Genomic DNA, 14263 nt, shown 5'->3' on the forward strand with positions numbered 1-14263 from the left:
ATTTTAGTCAATGTAGATGCAAATGAGACTCTTTAGGGGTAGTTCCTTAAGTTCAGTTCAGTTCAGTTCAGTTTCAGTCACTCAGTCGTGTCTGACTCTTCATGACCCCATGGACTGCAGCACGCCAGGCTTCCCTGTCCATCACCAATTCCTGGAGCTTGCTCAAACTCATGTCCATTGAGTCGGTGATGCCATCCAACCATCTCATCTTCTATTGATGCCTTTTCCTCCTGCCTTCAATCTTTTCCAGCATTAGGATCTTTTCCAATGAGTTGGCTCTTCACATCAGATAGCCAAAGTATTGGAGCTTCAGCTTCAGCATCAGTCCTTCCAATGAATATTCAGGACTGATTTCCTTTATGATTGACTGGTTTGATTTCCTTGCAGTCAAGGGACTCTTAAGAATCCTCTCTAGCACTATAGTTTGAAAGTATCAATTCTTCAGCGCTCAGCTTTCTTTACGGTCCAACTCTCACATCCGTACATAACTACTGGAAAAACCATAGCTTTGACTAGATGGACCTTTGTCAGCAAAGTAATGTCTCTGCTTTTGAATGTGCTATCTAGGTTTGTCATAGCTTTTCTTCCAAGGAGCAAGTGTCTTTTAATTTCATGGCTACAGTCACTGTCTGCAGTGATTTTGGAGCCGAGGAAAATAAAGTCTTTCAAAATTTCCATTATTTCCCCATCTGTTTGCCATGAAGTGATAGGACGGGATGCCAATATCTTAGTTTTTTGAATATTGAGTTTTAAGCCAGCTTTTTCACTCTCCTCTTTCACCTTCATCAAGAGGCTCTTTAGTCCCTCTTCACTTTCTGCCATAAGGGTGGTGTCATCTGCATATCTGAGATTGTTGATATTTCTTCCGGGAATCTTGATTCCAGCTTGTGCTTCATCCAGTCCAGCATTTCTCATGATGTACTCTGCATATAAGTTAAATAAGCAGGGTGACAATATACAGCCTTGATGTATTCCTTTCCCAATTTGGAACCAGTTCATTGTTTCATGTCTGGTTCTCTAACTGCTGCTTCTTGACCTGCGTACAGGTTTCTCAGGAGGCAGGTAAGATGGTCTGGTATCCCCATCTCTTGAAGAATTTTCCACAGTTTGTTGTGATCCACACAGTCAAAGGCTTTAGCGTAGTCAATGAAGCATAAGTAGATATTCTTCTGGAATTGCCTTGCTTTTTCTGTGATCCAACATATATTGGCAATTTGATCTCTGGTTCTTCTACCTTTTCTAAATCCAGCTTGAATATCTGGCAGTTCTTGGTTCACGTACTATTGAAGCCTAGCTTGGAGGATTTTGAGCATTACTTTGCTAGCATGTGAAATGAATGTAATTGTGTGGTAGTTTGAACATTCTTTGGCTTTGCCCTTCTTTGGGATTGGAATGAAAACTGACCTTTTCCAGTCCTGTGGCCACTGCTGAGTTTTCCAAATTTGCTGGTATATTGAGTCCAGCACTTTCACAGCATCATCTTTTAGGATTTGAAATAGCTCAATTGGAATTCCATCACCTCCACTAGCTTTGTTCATGGTGATGCTTCCTAAGGCCCACTTGACTTCACACTCCAGGATGTCTGGCTCTGAGTGATCACATCAAAGCAAAATGCCTAGAAGAAAATAGGAGGGCTGGAAAGGATGGAGTTCATCTGGAAGCACAGATTTCTCATTCTCTTTGAAATCAGTTTTGACAGACAAAGAATGTTTGCTCACAATATATAAAGACTTTCTAAAATTAGAGAAAAAAGAACCATTCCCTCCTCTCCCCCTTAAGACCGCAATGAGAGCGGACTGGTGGGTACGCAGGTGGCTGTTATTCTGTCCTAAGAGCTCTTCTATCTCTTGGACTGTATTAACAACAATGTAGCAGGCTCTAGGTATTTGCGCAGAGCACTGGCCTTTGAGGGGTGTCCTAGTTTCTAGGCTTTTCCCTCCTGGAGGTTTTCCTGCCTCCATTCTTCTCTCTGCCCTCTTTTGTTTGACTAAAGTGTATTCCCTGAGAAGCCCAAGATCTCTATCCTGAGACAACTTCTCCTGATCTTGTCACTCTGTTCCATTCATCACTGTCATTCACAAGTGCCTTTTACCAACCTTTCTGGAACTTTCCTCCTTTGTAAAGAACCAGAAGAGGGACTTCCCTGGTGGTCCAGTAACTCCTGCTTCCACTGCAGGGGGATGGTTGGATCCCAGGTTAAGGAACATCCCTGAACAAAGAACACTGCAGGGGCATGGGTTGGATCCCTGGATCCCTGCTCAAGGAATCCACACGCCTTTAGGTTTGGCCAAAAAGTAAAAACAAAACAAAAGAATACAGTTATAAACAAACAGCAACAACAGAATGCAAAATCCTTTTCTCTGTAGAGCTTAAGGGTTAAAGAGATGTTTACATTAGATTCTCAGAGCGATCCTGTGAGTCTGTGTGAGTATCTGTATTTTGCAGAAGGGTGAAATCACTTGCCCAAGGTCACACAGCTTGGGGTAATGCAAGGATGGAGAAGGGGACTTCAGTTCTGGCTGACTCCTTAGTCTCTGCAACTTCATCCCACTACCTCTTCAACCCCATACTCCACTGAAAATTACTCCCCCAGACACAGCCTGCCAATCTTTTCATCCCTTCCGAAATACTTTATGCTATACTCTAACTACTTGAGAGAGAGGTTCTTATCCTGGCTCCTGAGAGTCCTCTGGGGGGTCTGTGATCTGGATGGGAAAATTACATTTTTATATTCATTAATCTTTACAGAAACTTAGTGTTTTCTTCCATTTTGCATACAGATCACAAACTAGGGTAGAATTAGCACTGTGACTTTGTAAACAACAAAAACCACATGTTTCCATATCACATTTCAATTGTTACAGATATCTTGAAATACTGTCTGTGAAATTTGAAATTGAGGCAGTTATTAAATAGTGTGTGACATTCTGTTATCTGTCAACAAACATATTGCTGATTTAAATGCTAAAATATTTTGATAACTGTATTTCTTTTTTAATATTATGTAATTTATGTTATGTACTTACAATCATTATTTTGAGAGGGGTTCATAGGCTTCATCAGTCTACCTAAAAGGCCCATGAAAAAGGTAGAGGACCCCTGATTTCAGTTTTCCTGAACTCAGGGTGTGCTTCTTCTGCCCCCTATAGGGCCCTTCTCTGTCTGCTTAGTTCTTCCTCCACAGTAGAATTCAAGGGTCTCCACTGGAATAAATTTTCCCAAGGGACCGCAGTCTAGAATGGAATTTGATGACTAGAGTACCAGTGACCCCTGTCTTGCCCCCGCCCTTGAGCAGCCATCGAAGGTGTGGCTGTGCAGGGCAGCCTATTTCTTTTGGCAGTGCAAGGCGCTTGCTTTGCTGATGGTCTTTGATGGAAGAGGTTAGCAAGGCCAAGTCAGAAGCTGGAGGGGGGGCCCTTGCTGAAGCTCCAGGTACAAGAGCCCTGACTGCCTTGGGGTCCAGGTGAGTGCACAGCACAGAGCTGGGGAGAGGACCCATCTCTCCTCTGCTGAATGGAATCTGGTGCATCCTGGAAGCCTGAGGCTGAGCTGGGGGACACCAGAGCAGGGCACAGGGGAGCTGGGCCGGGACTGAAGGAGCAAGGGGGTTACATAGGGAATTTTTTGTTTTGCTAGACCATGAATTTCATCTTATAATTGAAGACTTGGTGGTCCCGTAAGGAGAAGTGATTTTCCCAATGTCATAGCGTCTAAGTGACTGAGTTGGGTTATGAACCCATGTCTGGACTCCTCTTATCTGTGTATTTTGTATGACACCAGAGTTCTTCACATTGATTTAAAGTATGAGCCATCACAGGAGGCAGGGCAAGAATTAACAGTGCAAAAAGGATTAAGAAAAGAAAAGCCACAGATTCAAAGACAATGGATGTTAACACCAGTTTTCCACAGCTGCTGTTAGAGATGACAGATGAAGTGAAACTGAGAAGCATTTCCTAAAATATGCTCCTCTGAATCTATTTGGGGTACTTAAAATATTTACTAATTACCTGACTGTGTGGGTTTTTTAATTGGTATATTAGTTTCCTAGTGGTATCTTAACAAATTGCCCCAAACTGGGAGGCTTGAAACAACAGAAATGTATTTTCTCACAGCTGTGGATACCAGAAGTCTGAAACCAAGGTGCTGGCAGCGTTGGTTCCATCTAGAGGCTGTGAAGTAGGCTCCTAGTTTCTGGTGGCTTCTGGCGAGCCTCGGTGTGTGCCTCAGCTTAGGGCTACACGCCTAATCTCTGCCTCTGTCCTCACGTGGCCTTCCCCTGGTATCTCTGCGTCTCAGATTGCCTCTCCTTTCTCTTATAAAGACATCATTCATTGGATTTAGGATCCATCTAAATCCAGAACTGATTTCATCCTGCCTTTCTTCCCCCCCTCAATATTTATTTATTTGGCTGTCCAGGTCTTAGCTGTAGCATGCGAACTCTTAGTTGTGGCATGTGGGATCTAGTTCCCTGACCAGGGATCAAACCCAGGCCCCCTGCATTGGGAGTGTGAGTCCCACTAGACCACCAGGGAATTCCCCCACATTCTGCCTTTACTGCCAAGACCCTCCTACCAAATGAGGCCAAAGTCACAGGTATGTAGGTAGGTTAGAACTTGGGACATATCTTTTATGGGAGACACAATTCACAATTCAATGCACTGTAATTGGTATGCTTTCTTTTGCGGGGGGGTGGTTAAGTTTATCAGCTTGAGCAACTTTACGTAAAACAATCCTCCTAGGGTGGGAGGGAGGTTCAAGAGAGAGGGGACCTATGTATACTTATGGCTGATTCACATTATTGTATGGCAGAAACCAACACAACATTGTAAAGCAATTATCCTCCGATTTAAAAAAAAATGGGAAAAAAAAGAATATTCCTAAATGTAAACTTTCTTCCAAATTTTTTTCTAACCTTTGTCAGTAACAACCCTCACCTCTGTCAGCTTGTCATAGCTTGCAAAGCATCTGGTACCTTAATTACTTTTGTATCTACCCTGGGAGTTCTGCAAGGTCAGATATTTTCCAGATATGGAAACAGGTGCAGGAGGGAAGGGACCGTGAGGAGACCCCATCCTGGCTGAAGTGGCATTTGAACCCAGGACCTCAAGGCTCTTTTCTCACTGCTGCAGCTGGGCTAGAGCTTCAGCAGCAGTTCCTGCACGTTCATTTGTGATTTCTTGTGCCCTAAATTTTATTTAATGTGCACTTTTCCCTTGTCATTAATTTTTCAGCTTCATTAAGGTATTTCCCTTGTCATTTTAACTGATTATCTATAGCATCTATATATTTGTCATGTTAATTGATTGATTCATTCATTAATTCAACCACCATTTACAGGAGCCTTACCTTGAGGAGCCTCAGGCTAAACTGAGCTCTGGGCCACAGAGATGAACAGGACCACCTTGGTCCTTGTTCTTGAAGGCAGTAAATTGACAATGAACATCCAGTGAGAGCTCGCTGGGAAAGCTCAGCGGGCTCCTAGCTTAACTGGAAGATCAGGAGAGGCTTCCTGGTGTCTGAATTGGGTCTTAAAAGATAGGCAGGATGCAATCTTATTCCTTCATTGTTGTTCAGTTGCTAAGTTGTGTCTGACTCTTTGAGACCCTGTGGACTGCAGCACGCCAGGCTTCCCTTTCCTTCACTATCTCCTGGAGTTTGCTCAAACTCATGTCCATTGATTATCTAACCATCTCATTCTCTGCTTCCCCCTTCTCTTATTATTAGCTGTTAGAATTAAATATTAGCATGAGCACTTGACATTCATCTATTGAATGTCAGAAGGATGCTAATAGTTTTCTAGCTTTCTTCCAAGCTGGCATAACAGGTTTATATACCAGTCTTCATCACAAATGGCAGAAACTTCCATTTGCCCAGTGTTGTGTGATTTATAAAACATTTTCACACTCTTGGTCTCATTTGTTGTCACAAAAAGCTCTTTGAGAATGCTTTGTTTATATTGATCTATTTCTGTTGTTTTGTATCCTAGTGAAAATCAAAAATTTTAATTTTCTAACAAGATAAGTCAAAACAAAAAACAAACAAGATTAAGTGCAAACATTTGAAAATTAAGTTAGGTAACTTTGGAACTTACAAACATTCAAATTGCACTGAGAATTAAACCAGGGCCTGGTTTCTGATCTTTAACTTTGCCAATATCTCCCTCTCTCTGGGTCTGAATTTCCTCTACTATAAAATGGGTGTGTGAAGGAACTTTTAGGCTGTAGGATTAAATGAGAAAATGGATCTTAGACACCAGCACAGCACCTGGCTCATTAAAGATTGGTTCTCCTAATATGGTCTCTAACATCCATTTTCCTCCAATTCTGAGACATTCTTAAAGTAATATTCCAGCCCACACTGTGCGCCAAAGCTCCTAAAGAGGTGCTTTGAGAGAAAGAGAGAGCTCAAAGCCAGCTCATTAACATAGCTGGAACAAAACCATTTCACAGGCTCAGTTAATCAGATAGTAACAGGCAAAGGACAGTGTTTTGACACCATCATTTTGTCCGAGTTTGTTTTGGTTAGGGTGCAGGAAAAAAATCGGATGGGTAGAAATAACACAAAACAAAACTAACAATGGCTAAAACTACACGTGGTAAAAATTTCTTATGGATGGAAAAGCAAACTGAATGATCCCATCTCTGTTGGTAACATTGAACGTTGCAGGGTTGACCCCTGGAAAAGTTCCACTTGGTAGAAATAATCAACACAAAATAAAACTGACAACGGCTCAAATTGCTCCTGAGAAAAGGTGGACTTGGTGCAAATAATGATGAGAAATTTCATGACAGCTGAAAAAATAATCAGTAAAAATTGATAAAGAGAAAAGATAACAGATGAATCAGATCTTTCTTGCAAAACTGATATAGAAAAGGATATATCTTTATGAAATTTCAATTTAGAAAAAATTTAGAAAAGTCAAATTGTTTTAACTGTGCTATACAGAAAATTTATCAAGGAATTAAATTGGTTTAATAGAACAAATTCCTTAAATACTTTAATAAATTCATTAATAATAATATAATTCTGAGTAAAAGGTTTACATTACAGTCCCCACGACTTAGATGTGGGGATTTGGAGAGAGAATTCCCAAATTAGATGAAGGGTTGGACTGTAAGTGGCAATTTACAGTCTTCAAAGCACTTTCATACCCATTGTTTTATTGGATTCTCCTAATAACATTATGAGGTGACAGGCCAGGAATCATCTTGCCATTTATAGACATAAACATGAGGTTCAGAAAAAAAAAATTAAAGGACTTACTAAAGGTCACCCAGCATGTTCATGGCAAGGTCTAATTTAGAATCTGATTCCCAGATTCCTAATCTGGTAAGCTTCCTCATACCTATTCCCCTAGCTCAGATATGCTTTACTGGCTGGATAGACTCAATCCTTTTCATTTTGACTGCCCAGCCTCCACTCTCTGCCAGTTGGCGAAGAGAAGGAGGAGGAGTGAAGCAGGTTTAGAAGGTGGGATGGTCAATGCAACACTCAGATAGGGGAAGGGATACAGCCCACATTTCATAGGCACATTTTTTATTATTCTCAGAAAAGGGAGAAGAGGGTCTAGGATTTTGGGGGCAGGGAGGGGACTTGGAATTTTAAGGCTGGGAGAATAGGATGAAAAATGAGGTAGTTTGAAAAAGATAGAGCCGGATGCATTTGGGGAAAATGAGTCATAAGTCATAGGAGTGTAATTAGATTTAGGTGGGGTGAAGCTGCTGAAGAGATTGGCTGCAGCAGGACTATGGACCAAATTAAGCTTTGATTCAGACAACCTGGGCTTTCTCTGGTAGGCCTGTGCTTCTCTGGTTGGCTAGCTCATGGAGCTGGAATGTTCTGGTGTTTCTTGCAGAACAGTGAGGAACAATTACGTAAGATCTAAAATGCTGTAACATATTTCATACAGGATTTACGTTAAGTCAGAGGTCATCTGATACCATATTCCATATTCTAGAAGAACTGGGCATAGAAGAAGGAAACAATTGTTTTTTTTTCAGCAGAGCCACTTAAGATCTTAGTTCCACAACCAGTGATCCAACAGAAGCCCCCTGCAGTGGCAGCATGGAGTCTTAACCACTGGACTGCCAGGGAAGTCCCAGAAACAATTTTTAAGTGTAAGATTTATTTTATTTGGTTCACAGATAATGCTTGAAGTGTTGCTTTGTAGTCCCTTTACAATAGCTTTATTCCTCCCTCCTCATTCCTCTCCCCAACAGTGATCTCTGGCCCATAGATTAGAAACCATTGTTATAAGAATTCAAATAAAAGGAAAATCAGTATTCTAAAATATGTTCTTGGGGAGGCAGGACTTTGGCTTGAGTTTCAACAATGAGTAGGAGTAAAGGAGAAAATGGGTGTAGAAAGACCAGAAGATGGAAACATTTAAGAAGAGACAATGAAAATTGAGAAAATCCTCTCTACTAACTTACTATTCTTTTATGAATTGTAAATGACCGCTATTACTTGTTTTAATAGCGGAAATGTTGGGCTCCCAGAAAAACTAGATAGTCCTCCTCTCTGAGCACCCCTGAGGACAACAGAAAGCCATGAAAAGCTTTTAGGTAGCAAAAACCGGTTGTTGTTAGATTTGAAAATTTTATTTTTTGAAAAAATAGTTTATAGCTTAAAAAGTCTGTACTGTTTTTAAACAATTCTGGCAGTATGAAGATAAAAATTACTTTAAATCTGACACACTTTATTCCAAGATTATTACAGATACTATTTTGGGGAACGTTTTTACTGAAATCGTTCTATGCTTATAGAATATTGTCTCAAGTTTCACATAAATTAGATCACTCTAAACATGGTCTATTATCATTTGAGAATAAGTTGTGAATAGTTTTTGATGTCAAGAAATAGACCCATATCATTATTTTAAACAGTTGTTTAATGCATTGTTTGTATATATAATTTAACCAGCTCCTAGTGATGGACACTTAACGTTTACCCCACTATAATCAACAACCTGCGATAACAACCTTGTCCATTCATCTTTTCCAAATTGATTATCTTTTTAAGGTAAATTATTAAAAGTAACGGAGCTGGGTCAAGAAGTACCCTCTTTTTATATTTGAGCTCAAGCTGCCAAGTCGTCTAGTTTTGCAGGGAGACCAGAAGGAAGCTGCTGCATTAGTTCTGGTGCGAGACAGTGGTAAACGGTTATTTCGAAGAGTACAGAATCGCAGGTGATCTTGCCCATCTAGGCCTGTACTCGGCTGGGTGGCATATTTCCTTCCCTTTCCCCTCTCTTTCACTTCTTTATTTTAACATGGAGGAAGAACTGAGAACTGCATCTCCCAGCATTTCGCAGGGACCACACTCCCTGGGAACTGTAGTACCAGGTCTGAGAAGGGTCCGGAAAGAGGGCGAGAGGCTGTGAGACATGCTGGGAAATGTAGTCCAGCGGGAGGAGGTCTTAGGGTGTGTGGAGGAGTGTGCGCGCGCGTAAAGAGGTTGGAGACGCCGCAAATATCGTCCCTTGAGGATGGGGCTGCTGGGTGACCTAACTTCCTTCCTGTGTGGTCTCTGAGTCTACAAAAGCTGCCCGCGGGTGGTTGGCTTTACTCCATTGTCTGTGACCGAGGAGGGAGCAGTCCCTCCGCTTCGGGCGTACGGTCGGAGGCGCAGGCGACGCGCCGGGCGGAGCGGGGTTTGCCGGGAGTTGTGGTCCCGGCGAGCTGAGGCTGTGGGACGTGTCGCGGTGCTGCGCCGGCTCCTCCTTCCCCTCCCTTCTCAGCGGCCCCCCGCCCCTTCCCTCAGCCTCCTCCTCCCTCGCCCGCAGCCCAGCGTCCCCTGCCCCCACCCGTCGGGCTCCTCGGCGGCTACTGCAGAGGATTCAGAGCCGAGTCGCTGAGGAGGAGGCGGCTCCTGGTCCCTGCGCGCCATCCGCCACCTTACTGGACACGGGCGACGGAGCGAGAGCGTCGCCTCTGTAGCCTTCAGAGAAGACAAGGGCATCGCCGCCTCAGCTGCCGCCGCCGCCGTTTTCGCCTGCAGCGGCTCGCCGGTGAGGAGATACACCCCCACCCTACGCCGCTCCGCTCTCGCTGAGCCTGGGCCGGTGGTACTGGGGAGAATGAGAATGGGGGCTGCGGACCCCCTCACGGGTTGGGGGAAGGGGGTTAAGGTCGCGATGGAACGGCGGGCTGGCAAGGGAGACTTGTCCAGGCGCGGGCTGGGGGTGGGGTGAGGGTGGGACACTAGCAGGTTGCGGGGGGAGCGACGAAGCAAGGGGACTTTTAATGGAAACGACCTGGGACAGGAGTATGGGATTGTAGGGTTGGGATGGAATTTGGATGGTTTTGGGCGAAATGGATGGTGAAACTGGAGTGGGATGGCTTCTAATGGGGGAGGGGACTGAATGAGGATGGTGGATTTGGGGTTGGCCTGGAGCAACTGACAGCTTGGGATCTGGGCCGGGTTGCGGGCTAAGGGGTTGATTTCAATAGAAAGTGCGACTGCAGAGTTGGATAGGACCCTGGGGGGTGGTTAATTCTGGAGTGTGGCGTGGACCTTCCTCAGGCTGATAGAGGAGGTAGGAGCTGGGGGTGAGGGGTTTTGGCATGGGTTGAGACCTGAGCTTGAAGTGGGCGCTTGCCATCTGGGGTGGTGGAATTTGTTGAGACTTAAGGAATAGCGAGGGTTAGGCGAGCAGAGGAGGTAGAATTTGGGGTTTTCCTGGGGAGTGCTTATGGAAGTTGTAATAGGACCTGGTGGGGGGGTGGGACTTTTAATGAGGGGAGTGTGAGGGAGCTGGCAGGACGGGGTAAATTAGTAGAAGTTAGGCCCCAAATGGGCAAACAGGGATCGAAATTGGGGGTGGGGTGGGGTGGAAACACAGCGGGATGGCATTTAGAGTGATGTTAGAACTGCTGGTGGCTCCCTGTGTACAGGATGGAGGCGGAGGGCAGAGAAGATGCTTCCGGGCTGGACTCACCAAAAGAATAGTGGCAGGTGGTGAGCAAGGTTGGGGGATGGTATCTTGAAGAAGATGTCCCTTGGCCAAGGTGGCCGAGGCTGTTTGGGAGAAAGAATGTATGAGATGAACTAGGAGGACCGGAGAGGTGGGTGATGATAGTGAGGTAGCTGCTGCTAGATGGGGCTAATTAAGGAGTGGGAAACCTGGGGCTATTGGTATGGAGTGGGCAGGGAGGATGGAGAGGGGCAGTAAGCAATATTGGGAGGAGGTTGATTGGATGATTCTGGACAGGAAGGATTGGGATGGCCTCCAAGAGACAGGAGAGGGTTGGGAGTGGACTTAAATGGACAGCTTTGGAGGCTATGGTTGGGGGACATTGCAGGGGACGGAGAAGGTACATTAAAGACTGGTTTCTAGAGGACTTCTTAAGCTGTTACTTTGTTTCATTTGTATTAGTATCATGTGGAAGTAAACCATCACAAAGGGTAAAGATGAGTGGGGCTTCAGTCAAGGTAGAATTGAGGAGGGAAGGTATCTTCTATTATTCATGTATTTTAAAAAGAAAGTTGAGGGGAGAACCCACTGTCATAACTAAAGGTGAAGAAGATGAAACTGGAATGTGATAGATACCTTTCTGTTTGATGTCTCTTTCTGTCCAAGGTGTGTTTTAAAAATTAGTCCTGAAATTTGGTATTAAATAGATTTGATGAGCTTAAGTAGTTAAGGGAACATTCCTTACTTGAGAACTGATGAATGAGACTGAAAAATATGAGGCTGAATTTATTTCCTAGTCAGGCAACGTGCGTGTATTCAGAAAGAGCTTACGCCTTTTTTTCCCCCCTCTTAAAATTGATTGCTTGAAGACTCCATTTATTGGTGTCCTTGTTTGCAAGGCAATTAGGCCCATCATTGTATTGCAGGCTAATAATCCTGAGATGAATCTTGGCACTACTGCTTTATCTAAACAGAAGACAGGAAATATGGAAAAGTCATAAATATTCATTGGTGAGATGGTTTGCTATTGATGGAGTTTTTCATTTGATTCTCTTTTGACATTACTTGATAAGATTTAAAATAATTGGATTGTATTTCTATAGATTGAATTTTCTTCCAAAGGAATTCAGGTGGTTAGAATTCTGTCAGATGTAGATAAAAACATAGAATCATTTTTATTTTATTTATTAGGAGATATAAGCGTATTGCATTAACTACAAAAATAATACATCCATCTATTCATCAGAGATTTTATTTAAAACTTAATGATATGCTCATTCTTATGGCAGAATAGTGATGTTGGAAGGTAGAGAGGGATGTTAATGGAGGAAACATCTTTAGGGAAATGGTTTTCTGGACTTAATTGCATTAACTATGATATGTTAAACATGAAGTGGCTGTTGATTAGTGCTCAGACTGAGGAGAAAATGGGGAGAGATGTAAAGATAAAATTGGCACCAATGGGATCAAAATAATTCTAGTTTTTGGTTCAAGCTTCAGAGTTTAGCTCGTAAACAAACCATTTTCCTTGGCTTTCACAATTGAGCACATAAAAATACCCAATATAAAGAATCTTTTTTTGTTGTTCTGAAATGGACAGAATGATTGAAGGTTGGACTTAATCGTTGGAATTGAAAGTGTTTTGTTATGAGGAAGCTTTCTGTGTTACAATGAAAATCAGGTTTGAGCAGTTACTGGTAATTTGATGAGAGTGTAATCTAACTAATGCAAGCGTTTCTCCTCATAACTTTACTCTGGGGTCCAGCCATTGCTTTTGTGCATCTGCAGGCTTGATATAGAGGTGGGACATTTATATTAAAGCTGTAGCTTTTGAGAGCTCAAAATGGAAAATAATCACTTGGGAGAAATGTCTTGGTGGATTTTTTTTTTTTTTTATCATAACTGTGTTCACCTGTTCAGTAGAAATGTATATAAAGTGTTTTAGTATCTTTACCTCATTTGATTCTTCCAATATTCTGGTAGCAAGAGGAGCAGTGGAGGTATTGGTGTACAGGTACACTGGTTGAATGAATAGCTTGTGAATTAAGAGGTTGAGAGTCTTGGTTTCAAATTCCCTTTCTACCACTTGATAGCTGAATAATTTCAGTAAAGTTATTAAAAACTTTTTATCTTAGTGGTAATGTTTAAACAACATTGTGAATGTACTTACTGCCACTAAATTTTACAATTAAATACAATTAAAAATGGTAAAAATTTAAAAACTAACACTTCAGAAGGCTGTCTAGGGGAACAAATCAGTTCATGTCCTGAAATAACTTTATGTCCTGAAAACATTGCACATATGTGAAATATTTGTTCACTATTTATTTACTTATTGCCTGCTAAGTGCCAGGGGCAAATGAAAATGAACAAAAAAACAGTTGTCAAGGAGCTTTCAGTGTCATAGGAGACATAGATGATTTAAATGTGGTGAGAAGGGACTTCCCTGGTGGTCCAGTGGTTAAGACTCCACACTCGCAATGCAGGGGACATGGGTTTGATCCCTGGTCAGGGAGCTAAGATCCTGAATGCTGCAAGGTGCAGTTAAAAAAAAAAAAAAAGTTAGAAAAGTGAGGCAAAACTAATATGGTGGTCAAGAGTGTGGATTCTGAAGTCTGTCCACCATTTACTAGCAGTGTGACCTTGGGCACAATGGTCTCATCTGTAAAATGGGCATAAGAGGACTAATCTCACAGGTTGTCTGGAGAATTAAACTAATCCATGGAAAGCATTTAATACAGTGTGTTATATAGTACACATTAAAAAGTATTAGTTTTTGCTATTATTATTAGACAGGAAAAGACTAGAATGTGAATAGCCTCTTGTGTCCTACCATTGAGTTCTTAGTTATTTATGTTATTTATGTTCTATTATTTATTAAGGAGGTATTACTTTGTATTATTATCTCAGTTTATCTACATATACATGTTTGCATATTGGTTCTATAGTCTAGGAACTTTAAACAGTAAAGTACTAAACATATGTTAAGTGTTAGCTTTCTCATATAAAATAAGAAAAACTGCTCTGAGAAGAGTAAAAACTGGTCTTAATACTTAAGATTATACTGTAAGTGGAAGAGTTTGGGTTTTAGACCTGAAGTTCTTATTCTTCAATCCTGTTTATATCTTCTTTTCAAATTGTGAAATAAATCATATGTATAAAAGTTTGTGTAATATAAATCTTCAATTTAAAGACTGATAGCAAATTGAAGGCCTCAGTTTTTGCTACTCAGCTTAAAAGGAGATTTTTAGTATCTTTAAAGCTTCTTATGATTGATTCCTTTCCTTCCTTCTCCCTCAGAAGTAACTACCACTTTGCTGAATTTTGTGTGAATCATTCCCTTTTAAA

The 14263-nt window shown here is 42.0% G+C and overlaps 1 protein-coding gene across 6 annotated transcripts in view; it reads left to right on the forward strand.

Moving 5' to 3' along the window:
• Positions 1 to 9667: 9667 nt before the first annotated feature.
• FAM168A (family with sequence similarity 168 member A) overlaps positions 9668 to 14263 on the forward strand; it is a 202341-nt gene continuing 197745 nt past the window's right edge. For 2 of the 6 annotated variants that reach the window (XM_027562954.1, XM_027562955.1), the window contains exon 1: positions 9670 to 10009. The gene's annotated coding sequence lies outside the window, so the exon portion shown is untranslated. Of the gene's footprint in view, positions 10010 to 14263 lie in introns of all 6 variants that reach the window. The other 4 variants (XM_027562953.1, XM_027562959.1, XM_027562958.1 and 1 more) reach the window with 3 other exon arrangements.

Source organism: Bos indicus x Bos taurus, chromosome 15 (assembly GCF_003369695.1).
Source record: "Bos indicus x Bos taurus breed Angus x Brahman F1 hybrid chromosome 15, Bos_hybrid_MaternalHap_v2.0, whole genome shotgun sequence".
NCBI lineage: Eukaryota > Metazoa > Chordata > Mammalia > Artiodactyla > Bovidae > Bos > Bos indicus x Bos taurus.